This window comes from Lissotriton vulgaris, chromosome 2_1 (genome assembly GCF_964263255.1).
Source record: "Lissotriton vulgaris chromosome 2_1, aLisVul1.2, whole genome shotgun sequence".
Classification (NCBI taxonomy): domain Eukaryota; kingdom Metazoa; phylum Chordata; class Amphibia; order Caudata; family Salamandridae; genus Lissotriton; species Lissotriton vulgaris.
In genome coordinates, this window is record NC_141687.1 from 1,699,090,115 (window position 1) to 1,699,104,337 (window position 14,223).

Below are 14,223 nucleotides of genomic sequence, written 5' to 3' on the forward strand. Positions count from 1 at the left end.
TTATTGCTTTCATACTAATGTTTACCATTAACTAGAAGGAGGTTGGAAGCACTAAAAATAGCAAAAAAAGGCTATGTCCCAGAAAAATGCCAAAACTGTGTGAAAAATGTTTGTTCTATTACAAAAGACTGCCATTCCCTAACAACTGGGGAAATGGTGATTTCAGCCCCACAAACCCTTTTTTTATACCATTTGCAGGGAAAAACCCAGAGGCCTTCCTTTGCAGCCCGTTTTTCCAATTTTTTTTAAAAAACTAAAATTTCACTGTATTTTGCTTAATTTCTGGGACCCCTCCAAGGGGATCCACAAACTCTGGGTACCTTTAGAATCCCCATGATGTTGGAGGAAAAGGACGCAAAAATGACATGGATCCCTTATGTGGTCAAAAAGTTACAGAAGCTTAATCGCCAACTACTACAAATAGCCAAAAAAGGGCTCAGCACTGGGGGGGGGGAAAGGCCGAGCAGTTAAGGGGTTAAGAAGGCTGTCACTTCTGTCTGGGTCTTAGAGGGTCCCCAAGCAAGAAAGGTGTCAATTCTGGTCTGCAAGGGCTGCTCCTTGCCATCTCCTTCTTGGTGTCCCAAGTAGACCACAGAACCCTGCCCTATGTGGCACTTACTGGCCATGATAGTCAATGCCGGCGGTCTGCAGAGCCAGAAGCAATTCCTGGAGGTGGTTCTAATGGTCCTCCCAACTAGAACTGAAGACCACAATGTTGTCGCGGTAGATGGCACCTAAGTTCTCCAACTCAGCCAGGACCTGCATTGGACAACCTCTGGAAGGTGACAGGGGCATTCTCCAACCCAAAAGGCATGAGTTGGAACTGAAAGTGCCCTTCTAGTGTGGAGAATGCTGACCTCTCTTTATCCCCTTCAGCCAAGGCAATCAGCCAGTACCCAGGCGTTAGGTCAAACGTGCTAAGAAACTTGGCAGCTCCAAGCAGATCAATGAGCTCATCAGCTCTGGGGATGGGGTGTGCGTCAGTCTGAGTGAATGCATTGAGCCTACGGTAATCTATGCAGAACCTAGGATCCGGTGTGAAACCTGGAGGGACAGCCTTGGGAACCAACATCACTGGGCTGGACCATGGGCTGATTGAGGTCTCAATAACCCCTAACGCCGGCATCTTGGAGATCTTCTCCTTGACGCTAGGCCTCACCTTATACGACAACCTGTACATTTAGTTCTTTACAGGTGTGCTGTCCTCAGTATCAATTTCATGGGTATGCCATGTAATGAGTCCTGGGGCAAGGGAAAACAAAGAGGCAAAGTGCCCGAGCAACGGGTGCCAGTCTCTGTGTTGATCTAGGGTTGGGGTAGGGCAGAGGTTTACCCATCCTGCTCCTTGGAAGATAGGAGGTCGGGAGAGGTTCACTCTCCTCTTCCACCCCATCATCAGTAACCAGAAGCATGGTAATCTTAGACCTCTCAAAATAGGGCTTAGAGCGGTTCACACGCAGGACCCACAAAGGGTTCCTAGGAGCATTTAGGCCCACCAAGTAGGTGGCATCACTCTTTTGCTCCTTCAGCTAATAAGGCCCAGACCAATGGTCTTTCAGGGCCCTGGGCTCTACTGCTCCATTACCTACAATTTTAGACCAGACTGAAGCTCAACCAGCATGGTTTTCTGTTCATGCCAACGTTTCATCCCCTCCTAGGCTAGCTTCCAGGTTCTCCTCTGCAAGCTTCTGGAAGCAGGCTGTCTGACTGCGGAACACAGTACGTAGCTACCTGCATCTTGGGTGGCTTCTTGGGAACTTTCTCCCATCCTTCCTTAACCAAACTTAGAATTCCTCTTGCAGGGAGTTCATATAGAAGTTCAAAAGGGCTGCAGCCAACACCGTTCTGTGGAACCTCCCTGTAGTCAAACAAAAGACATGGCAGAAGGACATCCCACTTACTCTTGATGGGTTCAGGTAGACCCATAATCATGCCTTTGAGGGAACAGTTGAACCTTCCAACCAACTCATTGGTTTGGGGGGGGTAAGGAGTGGTGAGCTTATAGGCATTGTTCCCACTAATTGTATTCATCTGTGTGCGGCAATGAAAGATCTCTGAGCATCACAGCCAAGGATACATGCACCAAAGACATGCTTTGAAAGCCAATAGTGCTAGAATGAGTCAGTCACATATGAGGCTATGCCTCCCACTGTATCTGACCTGTGACTGATATATCCCAAACACACTTATTGCATAGGAAAAGCACCAAGCCTACCACGAGATTTCAATGATACCCAATACAATAGAGCACCTTGCAAAAGGAAGCATGGGCACAGGCACCTCTCTGTGCTTCTGTCTCTCACTTAAGAAACACCTTGTCTGTGGACTTCCAAATTCTCTGGCCCTCAACTGAACTGCATGTGCACACAGCCTAACTCCCTTCAGTGGACTGTGGTAGGCTAGCATTTCGTGATCTGGTTCAGCTCAAGGTCATCTTAGACCCTGGCACCCAAAACAAGCCAAGCTTTCAAGAGGTTTCTGCATGATAATTAATATGCTCTAACCTCATGCATCAAGAGTTTTAAAAAAACATATTCTATGTAAATCAAGCAAGTGGAAGATACGCCCATCTTGTAGCTGTACTATTCTATTCTATTCAGTTCTGATATTTTTGTAAAGCACATAGCAATCTAGGCAGGACCTCCCAGCGCTATCAGCAACAACACCATGCAGAATACCTCATGAACTTTAGGTGAGTGGACTTTAGAAAGGGTGGGTTTTGAGATATTTTCTGAAGCTAGAGCGCTAGTTTCTGATTGTTGAAATCTAAGGACAGCGGGGAGACTGTTCCACAGTTTCTGGATAAGGTATGCGAATGAACGGCCACCGCTTCTTGCTCTGCTGACCTGGGGCACAATCATAAGCCCTTGCTTCCCAGACTGAGGAGACCTTTTGGAACGTAGAAGGAGATTAATTTTCAGATGATAGGTGGGCCTTTCCCGAGTATGACTTGATGGGCGATGTAGAGAGCCTTGAATTAAAATATTTTTGGGACTAGCTGCCAGTGCAGAGCTGCTAGGGTTGGACTGGCTGATTGGTATTTGGGGATTGTATAGAGGTTCCTGGCTGCGGCATTCTGTACTACTTGCAGTCTTTTGATGACATATTTTGGACTCCCTATATAGACAGATTTCCATAATCAAGCTGTGATCCGATTACTCTTTGCACAACCACTCTTCTAGTAGATAGTGGCAACGTGTGCAGGAATTTTCTGAGAGTTCTCAGAATACCGAAACTGGACCTCTCCAGTTATCAGGCCTGTGTTTCCATCGTATGTTTGTCATCGATCCAGAAGCCCAGACCTTTTACTGACTGGTCGGACTTAGGGGTCTCTCCTAGATCTTCTGGTCATGACAGGTCTGCCCCCATGAAGGGTGGTTCTGAACCACAAGAACTTCTGTATTTTCACCATTTAATGTCATACTACTTACAGACATCCAGTCTGTGATCTCCTTCAGGCAAAGGTTGAGTTGGATAGATGTTAGACTAACTTCAGGTGTAAGGACCACAATCATTTGCATATCATCTGCGTACAATACACAGGCTAAGTCATGTGCACAAACGATTCCTTCGAGGGGGAGCACTTAAAGATTAGAAAGTGTGGGGCCCAGTGAGGAGACCTGGGTTCCTTAGAGAGTGGACTTCTAAGAAAAAAAGCATCTTCACAGACCTGGAAGCTCTTGTTATCCAGGAAGACTTCCATCCACTTTATGGCGTCCCCACTGATTCCGACTTCCTTCATTTTCCAAACGAGGGTAGGATGTGAGACGGTGTTGAAGGCTGCACTTGGATATAACATTATCATGCCAGCCCAGCCGCCTTGGTACAACATCGTTCAGAGTTCCTCAGTGGCTGCTAGCAGGGTGGTCTCCGTGCTGCTGCACGGTTTGAAGCTTGTTTGGGTTGGGTGGAGGATATCATGAGCTTCTAAGAAGATATTTTTCCAATATTTTACTAGCTACCGGCTATACTTCTATGCCAGAACAGGACTGGCTGTTTTTTTTTTGTAATGATTTTACTATTGCATGTTTCCATGCTGGGGAATAGTGCTGCTTGCCATGGAATAATTGAGACTATTCATCAGCCTGGGGAGGAGGAGGCTGCCGGCCTTGGCTAGACTGAGATGCTGGATCGAGCAGCGACCCTGAATTTATTGATTTTAGAGTTGATTCCTTAGTTTCGTCATTAAATGCAGGGAATACGGTCAGATTGGGACCTGTGCATGGCGATGGCGTAAGGATTACGATGAACTGCATAATGTGGATGTAAAAAGTCTGGGTTGAATCCCAGCTTACCTATTTCACCAAATTGTGTGATTCGATGCAAATATTTAATTTCACTGAGCCTCCTTTTTTTCTTTAGTGTTACATATGACAGCACGTTCAAATGCATGCTAAAAATCTGCTGTGTTCGATTTAATAGGCTATAATAGAAAATATGGTTGCTGTAGAGGTGGGCGAGCCACTGAAAGTTCGACCCAAGTGCCTCGTTCTGGCTCAGCTTGAGTTCCTCTTGGACACTGAAGCCCAAATTAAGCTGAACTGTCGAAGGAGGCAATGTGGCCTCATATATATAGCTGCTGACCATGACACAAGGGTAACAGGGTTCAAATCTTTTTAAATGTCACTGTGCTGAAAACAAACTTTTTTAGCTGGTAGTTTGTGTTGTGAAGAGCTCTTATTTTCTTGGGTGAGGTTTGTGATATGTGCTGTGCGAACCTGCCAAAAATAAAATGTGAATTCTGCTTGTCACTTAGGGCCATATGTATCATCAACTTGATTTGCGATTCTGAAATAGCGATTTCTAAAAAATCGCTATTTCAGAATCGCAAATCATATTTTAGAAATCACTATTTCAGAATCGCAAATTGGGATGTTTGTACAAATTTGCATTTTTTTGCGAATTCTTAGTATTCCTTAATTGCGATTAGTAAATTGCGAATCGCAATTAAGGAATACGTTCCCATTCATTTCTATGGGCCAGGAGGCACATAGGAATGAATGGGAAGTTATTCTCAATTTGTGATTCGCAATTGGAGAATCGCAAATTGAGAATAATTTCAAGGGTGCAGGGGCGTCCAAAGGACACCCTGTTGCACCCCTGAAATGAGCATGGGTGCACATGTGGCAAACATACATGCCCTAAGGGAATGTATGTGAGTCACATGGCACTTTGAAAAATGCAGAAATGTGTATTTTCCAAGGAATTCGCAACTTACCACCAACTTGAAGTTGGTGGTAATTTGAGATTTTTTAAGGACAATTTGCATTTTTTTTGCTTCATACATTGCATTTAAGAAATCGCAAAATTTGCGATTCCTTAAATGCAATTGTAAAATAAGGAAACGCAAATTTTGCAATTCCTTGTTTTGCACCATATTTTCCTTAATACAAACCATTTAGCAAATCCGCATTCGCAAATGCTGAAATTCTGCGAATTTCAGCGTTTGCGAATGCGAATTTGCTTGATACATATGGCCCCAACTCTCTAATCTCATTCTCCAAGAATTATGAACACATTCTTAACCTTTGATGTCAGAGATACCCATCTAGTGGTGGAAATGCAGTGTAACACTGGAAAACCTGGAATTGATCCCAGCTTCCCTGCTTGCCCAAATTCTGTGATCAAAGTTAAATATTTTATTTCACCAAACCGCCTTTCTGTTTATTATACCATAGGAGAGCACCTTTGAATGTCCATACAGGGTGTACTCTGTATGTATTTGATTTAACAACCTAAAATGTTGATCTATTTTCTAATAAGAATCTAATTCACATATAAGTTACAAAATAGATTTGCCTCCTAGTCAGACCCCCTGGCCCCCGGGTATTGCAATATTGCAACTAGCAAAAAAATCACGAAATCGGCACTTTTGTAAAAATCCAGTGATTTTTTCAAAATTAGCATTGTAAATAAATTGAGGCTGATCCTCCTTCTATTGGCTCTGCTCTGTGCTGAGACCATAAAAACAGGGTGAGCAACAGCTGAACAGGCAGCAGAGATGTTAAGTTCCTCTGTCTCCAGACTTTAAAATGCACAAGTCTTCCTCCTGTGCTATCAGACCCCTGCCCTCCCCCTGCTGCTTTTTCCCTGGGACCTGCTGCCTTTTGGTCTTTATTTATTCTTTGCACTTTTATATATCACAAACTCAGCATGTATTGGAGTGAGTAATATAAGCTCTAGTTGCATTGAACAATTTTTCTTTTTAGGTACGGTGAGATTAAGTGATTCGCCTAGAATCACATGTTGAGCCAACGCTGTTACTCAAACCTGGTTCCCCAGGTCCAAAGTCTGCCACTCTGGCCGTACCACCACATCCTCTCAGTGTACAACCGAAAAGTGGAGTCACCCCCTTCTGTGTCTCCTCTCTCCCATGATATACACGCCTCTCCTCAACAACCCCCTGGTCACCTCAATGGCCCTGTCTCCTCACCCCCACTGACCTCCCACTCCTGAGTCTCCAGTGTACCCGCCAATCCATTTGCCCCTGCTGCAGTGTGTTGCATAGAAATAAAAGCTGTCCGATGCAGAGCAGTTTTAAAATTTAGAAATGCACTCTGGCATCAGACACCGTCCTGTTTTGTGGTGTAGTGCAGCAGTACATTTCTGCCAGGTCACAAAAAGTGACTGGTGAGAGTCTCCAGAAGTGACAGAGTGGTAGTTTTGTGCCTGCCACAAAAATACAACAAATGATAGGGTTGCAAATGTTGCTTTTTTGTCAGGGGGTCTGCCTAGTGTACTAATAGCATTGTCATCAGGACAGGGGCAGAAATGTTTCCCAGTGCATGTTAGAAAACTCTCACTTTTTAATAAATACTGTACAAACATACAGGCAACAGAGGTCGGTTGGGCTGCACTTGACGAAGTCTAGGACTTTGCGAACATCAGCCATGCACATTATGTCCTCTTCGGACACAGGGAGCAGCTCAGCAGGAGCACCACATCCAGTTTGGTGGCTTTCTGTCACTTTCTACTACTGGAGGGGTTCCAGGATATCTTGTTGTACACTCGTGGAGTGAGGGCATATTGTAAGAGTGTCCACTGTCTTTCCCAAGTGTATGTGAAGCATGTTATCCATATTGTAATGTACATGATACCTCAACTGGAGCTAAATTGTGTGTCATTTTGATTACTCCAAAATGCAAAAATAAAATTGTTAAAAAATAAATTCTATCAAAATAATCTGTTCCACTAAGTTGGAAAGCTTCCATGTGTTAAAGAAAAACACTTTATGGAAGTTTAAAGTCACCTCATCCTATTTACCATAATGTCTGTGGCATGAGCCTACCCATGGCTGGACTCTGCCCTCCCTGTTAATTTGTTGATTCGCCCAATACTATGTTGCTCAAAATATAATAAGAATGTAGAGTGGGTACACGACACTGACTCCTCTTGCATTGTTGTCAGAGCCAGAGGCCTGAATGTGCTAAATTTTATGTTTTAAACCTATCACTTTTGATAAATGTATCTCAATGCAATGAGATGATATCCCAAAACCAGGAAACTTTGGGCAGCAGTAGAATGCTTTGTCAGGTTTTCTATTTACTTTAGAACTGCTCTTCAAGACTGACCTCTAAGCATTAAGTGCTATGCCAAACGCCCCCTTTTTCTCTCTCTATGCTTTGTCCCCTTAGACTTGTTTCAGTTTAGCACCAGGTTGAAACAACATCTCACACCTCTGGAGGGTCGATGGGCAATGGGAAGGCAAACAGAACAGTAGCCCCAGACTGTTTGGGAATGAAGTGGCGTTAGCAAGTGCCAGCTTTTCAGTCTCTCAGAAGACCCATGCATATTCACCTACTCCAGGCTAATTAATGTCCTTCCAAGCTGAGTTCCTTGATCCTTTTTGTAGTGCAGCCCACCAAGCAACATAATAGTTTTCATGCGCTAGTTTTAAAGACGTGTGGGTACAACAAAGGCTCTCCTGGTTTCTGATACGACCTGTGCGCTCCATGAAAGAATCTGGGCACTTCAAGATAGCCAAGTGTAGACCCGCGTAGGCAAGCACTTTGGAGGGAACATAGCTTGTAGGTCACACCACACTCCTTCCACATGGCCTTCATGTAGTTGGACATGAAGTTGGTACCAAGATCAGAAACCACCTCCTTGGTGTAAAGATCCCATCAGTGCCCTGGTCATGACGGGCACAGTCACTGTCCTCAGATGGCTAGCTTCGGGGTACTGGCTGGCAAAGTTCACCAAGACCAGAATGAATCTGTTGCCCATGGCTGTCTTGGGACATACAGAATGCTTTTGAGGGCTTTTCCATTTGAGGCCAAAAGAAGTAGATGACAAGCCTTTCAGAGGTCTTGCCTTGCCCGGAATGACCTGCCGGTGGCACATCATGAACCAGACCCAGTAGGAATTTCCTAAAGTGCTGGGGTACCACCACCCCACACAATGTCCCAGGCTCAGGAACCTTAGGCTCACTATACAGAAGATCCTTCTCCCAGTAGATATGGGGCTTCCTAGAGGAATCACCAGCTGCCTGGGCTTCAGCCTGCCGTAGAAGACCCACAAGATTAGGGCACCTTTTCCGCTCATTGAAGAACTCTTCCCTGAAGGGACACCCTTCCTGCTGCCAGCTGGGAAGCTCAGGCAGGTTCCCCAGTTCAGCCACATCTTCTCCTGTAGGTACCGGGGGCATCCCCCTCAGGTTTCGCCTCCTCCTGAACCATGGAAATTTCAGGAGCAGGTTTCCTGCGCCCCTTTCCCTTCCTCTTTTTGGCAACTATCTGGGCCATTCTTCCAGGCTCCGGGGCCTTCTGATCACCCTCACGAGCTGCCATGGACCCCAGGCACACCAACTCCGGCAACCCCATCATCTCCAAAGGTGACTTGAGCTCCACCTACTTCCAGTCGGTGTACTCCTGGTCGTTGCCCAGCAGACAATCCATAGGTATGAATGAACTCACAACTACCTTCAGCAGACCTGAGACCTCCCTCTCACTCAAAGGGAACCAGAGCCACAGGATAGTGGCTCTCACAGTTGTCAGCAGCAAAAACTTGGTGCAACATGTTAGGGACTACCTGCTCTGAAGACATGAGATGACACCTGACGGTAGTCATGCTGGCTCCTGTGTCCCTCAGAGCCTCCACCCTCGGCCCATCATTAGATACCCCTGACTGTTCTTCCTAGTATTCTTAGGCATGTGGGTTTCCTGTGCCATTTCTCCATCACCCAGAGACACTAGGATTAACAGTACACTCTCCCCAGCACTATTTACGGCCATCTCTTCCCCAAGCGCTACATTAGCCAACCCCAGTGATTGACATCCAGCGGGGGACAAGGCCCGCTTGGGACACTTAGCATCCCCTTTGTAGTGCCTTTCCTGCTGGAACTCAACCACTTCATGGGAGCCTTCCCTGTAGGTTTATTGGCAGGAAACCATTTCTTCCTTTCAGCAGGGGGCTGAAAACCCTGACCCACAGAACTATTTTGGGGTCTCCTTGTTCTTTTTTTGCCCTCCCCCCTCCTTCTTCTATTGGGGACAATGCCGACGCTTGTGGTAATCACCCTGCCAGATACCTTCCTAAGGAACCTGGTCCTGACCCAAGGGTCTGCCTCCTACGCAAGATCTTTGGGCGAGTGTGCTTACTTTCAACAAGGTGTTGGTGCAGGTCTGGAAAACAAAGACTGAACATATGCTCTGTTGCAAACAAATTGTACAGCCCCAGATAATCTTTTACATGACTGCCCTTCACCCAACCATCAAGTGCCTTGAAAAAAGAATCCACACGACCCACCCAGGTCTATTGGGAAATCTTCTCACTATCCCTGAATTTCTGTCTATATTTCTCTGTGGTGAAACCAAACTTCCTGATTAGGATCTCCTTCATAGGAAGATACTTCACCCTGTTACTCCCTTTTAGGGCCAGTGGAGTGTCCTTCTCCTCACCAGAGATATGTCTCTAAAGACTAGCCCCCAATCTGCTCCAGGGACCTTGTGCAATTGGAGTGCAGTTTCATAGGCCTCAAAGCATCTGTTTATGTCGTCTCCCACCACAAAATCAGACAACAGATCCTTGAGTATATGGGCCCCTCTGTCAAAGGGCACAGACAAATTGCTGCCACCATCACTGATGGACTTCACCTATCTGGCCTTAATGTCCAGCTCTCTCAGGCTCATCTCATGAGCCAATATAATCTTTTTTCCTCTATGGCCAATTTTATTTCCTCTAAGGCCTTCTCCTTCTCCAATTTGAGCTTAACCAGCTCCAATTTTAATGTACTTTCCTTTCCTCCCACCTGTCTGCCAGCTCTTCTGGGGACAAGCCTTTTGAGGACATGCTGCTCCCTGGTCCAGGATAAACCACTACTCCTTGCAAGGTATCCGTCCCCTGGCCCACATGTAAGCCTAGATTCGCCTCCAAAGCCTGGTCCTTCTCCCCATCATCCTCTATCTCCTCATCATGCTCCTCAGGGTCCTCATGTGCTGCATCCCTAGTTTCTATCCAGGCCCTCAGTGCTTTTTGCAGCGCCACCTTCTTGGTGAAGCCTTTGGTGGAAACCTCAAAATCCTAGCAAAAATCCTTGAATTTCTGTACTGTGTTCTTCTCCAACTTGCACTACTCAAAATTAATTCTTGCCGGTGCAGTTATGGGACCGCCAATCAGAGACAAGATTTAGAATAAAAAGCAAAAATGCCAATCAGGGAGAATTGAAACATTAAAAATGCCAGTTCACAAGAGTATGAATAAAATGCCAATGGGGATCAGAGACAATTGATTCGAATTGGTCTAGATTTGGATAGTAGTGTGCACCAAATTACTGTAAGTTAACTGCACACACAAAAGTCCCATCCTCACTGCTGATCACCAATGTTAGAAATTGAAGTTTCTGATTGGCAGAGTATACATCCTGTCCAAGTAGGAGCCACAATCCTAGTCAGGGTAAGTCAGATACACAAGCTAAATTAACCTGCACTCACCCTCGGGTAGCTTGGCACAGAGCAGTTAGGCTTAACTTAAGAGGCAATGTGTAAACAATTGTTGCATACTTTAATTACAGTAACATAGTGAAAACACCTCAAAAAGATTCCACACCAGTTTAGAGGAATAGTGAATATTTATCTGAGTTAAACAAGGTCTTAATGACAACAATCCAATAATTAGAACTCAAGATATGAATTATTAAAAGATTAAATGAATAAACAGTGCTTAGAATTCACTAGCGGTCAAAAGATTGGTTCAAGTCATGAGGCAGCGGTACAAATCCAAAGTTCAGACCGACAGCAATGGAGGGCAGGCTGGCTATAGAACTCATGCAGGGCCTGAGAGAAAGTCCCTTATATAGAGTAAAGTGTAGATGTTGAGCACACAATGAGTTGGAATTTTCCCCGTAGTCAGGCCACTGCGTCGGAGATGAGCCTCGCAGACAGCATGAAAGAGTTGGCGCTGCATCGTCGTCGAGCCTCGCAGATGGTGTTTAAGAAGCTCCGCTGCGTCGTCATGGAACCTCGCAGTAATGGAACCATGTAATCGTCAATTTGGCAGTGTATCGTGTTTGGGGAGCGATGTGTCAATCTTTCTCACATAGTCGCGATGATGGGAAGGTTTTTGCAGAAAAACAGCTGCAGAACCCACTTCTGAGGCCCAGGGCTGGAATGGGTACCTCAGGCAAGAGTAGGACTCACAGGTGGCAGAGTCCAGCAGCACCACACCAGCAGAGTTGCAAGAAGTCTTTTGTGTCCATGAAACTTCAGAAACCAGCAAGCCCTTGGAGAATCTTGGGTTCAAGGATGTACAGTGCACGTACAGTCTCTCTCACTCCCAGGCAAGAAGTAGCAGGTAGCAAGCCAACACATCCGAGCAAGTTGCAAAGTGGCAGTCCCTCTTGTAGCACAGCGATCAGCAGGAAGCAGACTGCCACAGCAATGCAGCTACTGAAGTGGCAGTCCCTTCTTCAGCACAGCAGCTCTTCTTCCAGGCAGAATGTCCTTGGTTCCAGTAAAGTTATGATTTGGTGGTGTCAGGGGTCCAGTACTTATACCCCATTGTGCCTTTAAAGTGGGAGAGACATCAAAGAGGCATTTGAATATCACAAGGTTCCTGCCTTTCCTGCCCTGGCTCCAGACTCATTACAGGGGGATATGCAGCTCTTTGTGTCGGGACAGGCACAGCCCTATTCAGGTGCAAGAGTCAGCTCCTCCGTCCCAATCTACCTCAGGAAGGCCCACCAGCCTGTTGCTGGGCCATCAAGATGCAAATGGCACACCCCTTCTTCCGTTTGTGTGACTGTCTAGAGGGAATGCTCAAAGCCCAGATGTCACCCAACCCAGATGTGTATTCAGAGACAGGCAGAGGCACACAATGGTTAAAATAAGAAAATGCCAACTTTCTAAACGGAACGAGGTAAAAGGAGCGAAGTTGCCTAGAAGGGTTCAATGAATGGGAGGTAGCACGTTTGGGTTTCTTAAGACAGCCAGCATCGGGTTGCACGTGGGGAATGGGTGGAAAGAAAGGGCTGGGGAAGCAATGGTTTTTATTGAGCTTTTAGTTTTTTACGCATAAACATAAGGGGATTCAGATGGGGGGTTTAGGGATGAGAAGTTGACGTGGTTTTCAGTTGCTGTGATTTAATATCAAAGGCATGACACTGTTTGTTCATGTAGCTTTTTCTGATTTACTTTCAGTACCCCTGACAAAGAACTTTGTTCGAAATGCATTGGGTTGGTTTGACAACACCAGATTATGGAATGTTACAAGCACATGTCTTTGTTTAAGCTTGGATGGCAGTAAATGACATTTGAAAATGCGAAATAAAACGAAAACATTCTAAATCACTATTGCTGTCTCCAGAGTGATTACAATAAGGATGGGTGAATTATCGACTAATGTTGTGGATTAAAATAGATTACTGTGGATTACTTGGTTAAAAGTGGTGAATCATGTTTACTTTGAGAGGTCAGTATCCTCATTTTCAGCAGTGCAACAGCGCAGTGTGCAGAGGACACCCGTTTTTGGCATTAACTTTCTAAACATGACATTTTCAGACTTACAATTTAAAATTTGACTTGACCATTGTAAGAATCTGTCTCTGTATATGATATGCCACAAGGTGGTTATACCGTGTACAGAGTTCAGGGGTTTCCCAAAAGTGTCCAGGACTCAATGTGAAACCCAAAGTGCTCTAAGTGGTAGTGTGGACGAGCAGCCTTAATCCTAAAACAGAGGAGTATGAGACATTTATTGCACAACATTGCCCAATAATGGACACACGACTCAAAAATGAGATCCACCCCAATTTCCGAAAATTAAGCTTTGTTTGTACTTTTCATTTTATGTATGTTATTAAATAAAAATACTTTTCAGTTTCAAAAGTCGACAGTGCAATTTCTGAACAGTTAAATGTTATCCTACGGGGAAAACAATAGTGCGATTAAAAGGTAAGTATTGAGCTTACAGTTCCAGTCTTCTGATCCAAAGGTCAGCAAGGGGCAAGGGTCAGGTGAGTACCAAATGTTCAACACCAGCAGCACAAGCGTGGCTGGGTGCAGAGGTCAAATTCAGAGTTAGGCCCGATGCATCTCAATGGAGACCAAGCGTGCTCGAAGCCACACTGCTTGCAGGTGAGTAGGTCGGTTGCAGGGGCCAAGCTTTGGGGGTTAGGACAAGCACAGGGGAAGCCACAAAGCAGCATCAAATATACAGCAGCAGTGGCACAGGGGCGGCCAGGTGAAGGACGCAATTTCTGCATCTGGTGCCCAATGCTGAGTTTCCAGCCCATGTACTCTCTATGGCTTCCCTGGCACTTACAACATTAAGGAATAGACCCCAATATTGTAGGGACATATCTTCTCATGCAGATATGCCTATGCCTGGGTTATAGTGCACCCTGCCTTAGGGCTGGTAAGGCCTGCTGGAGGGGAACTTAACTATATCTGAGGCAGTGCTAGCTGGCATGGCACACAGGGAGTGTGCCATGTCGACTTTGTCATTTGGTCTGCACCAGGCCATGCATGCAGCAGTGGTAGTCTGCAGGGCATAGATGAGGGGGCCCTAGGGGAACCTCTTCAGTCCCAATGCCCTTAGTAACCAGGTACCTTTTACTAGGAACGTACAGGGGGCCTGAAGGGCCAACTGGGAAATAGTTTTTAGGGAACAAGCACTGGTATAAGGGACCTGGTTGATAGAGAGCATCTGCACTACAATCAAAACCAGGCAAAAAGTTGAGGGCTAACCATGTCAAAAGAGGCACTTTCTCACAGCCATAAGTTGTGA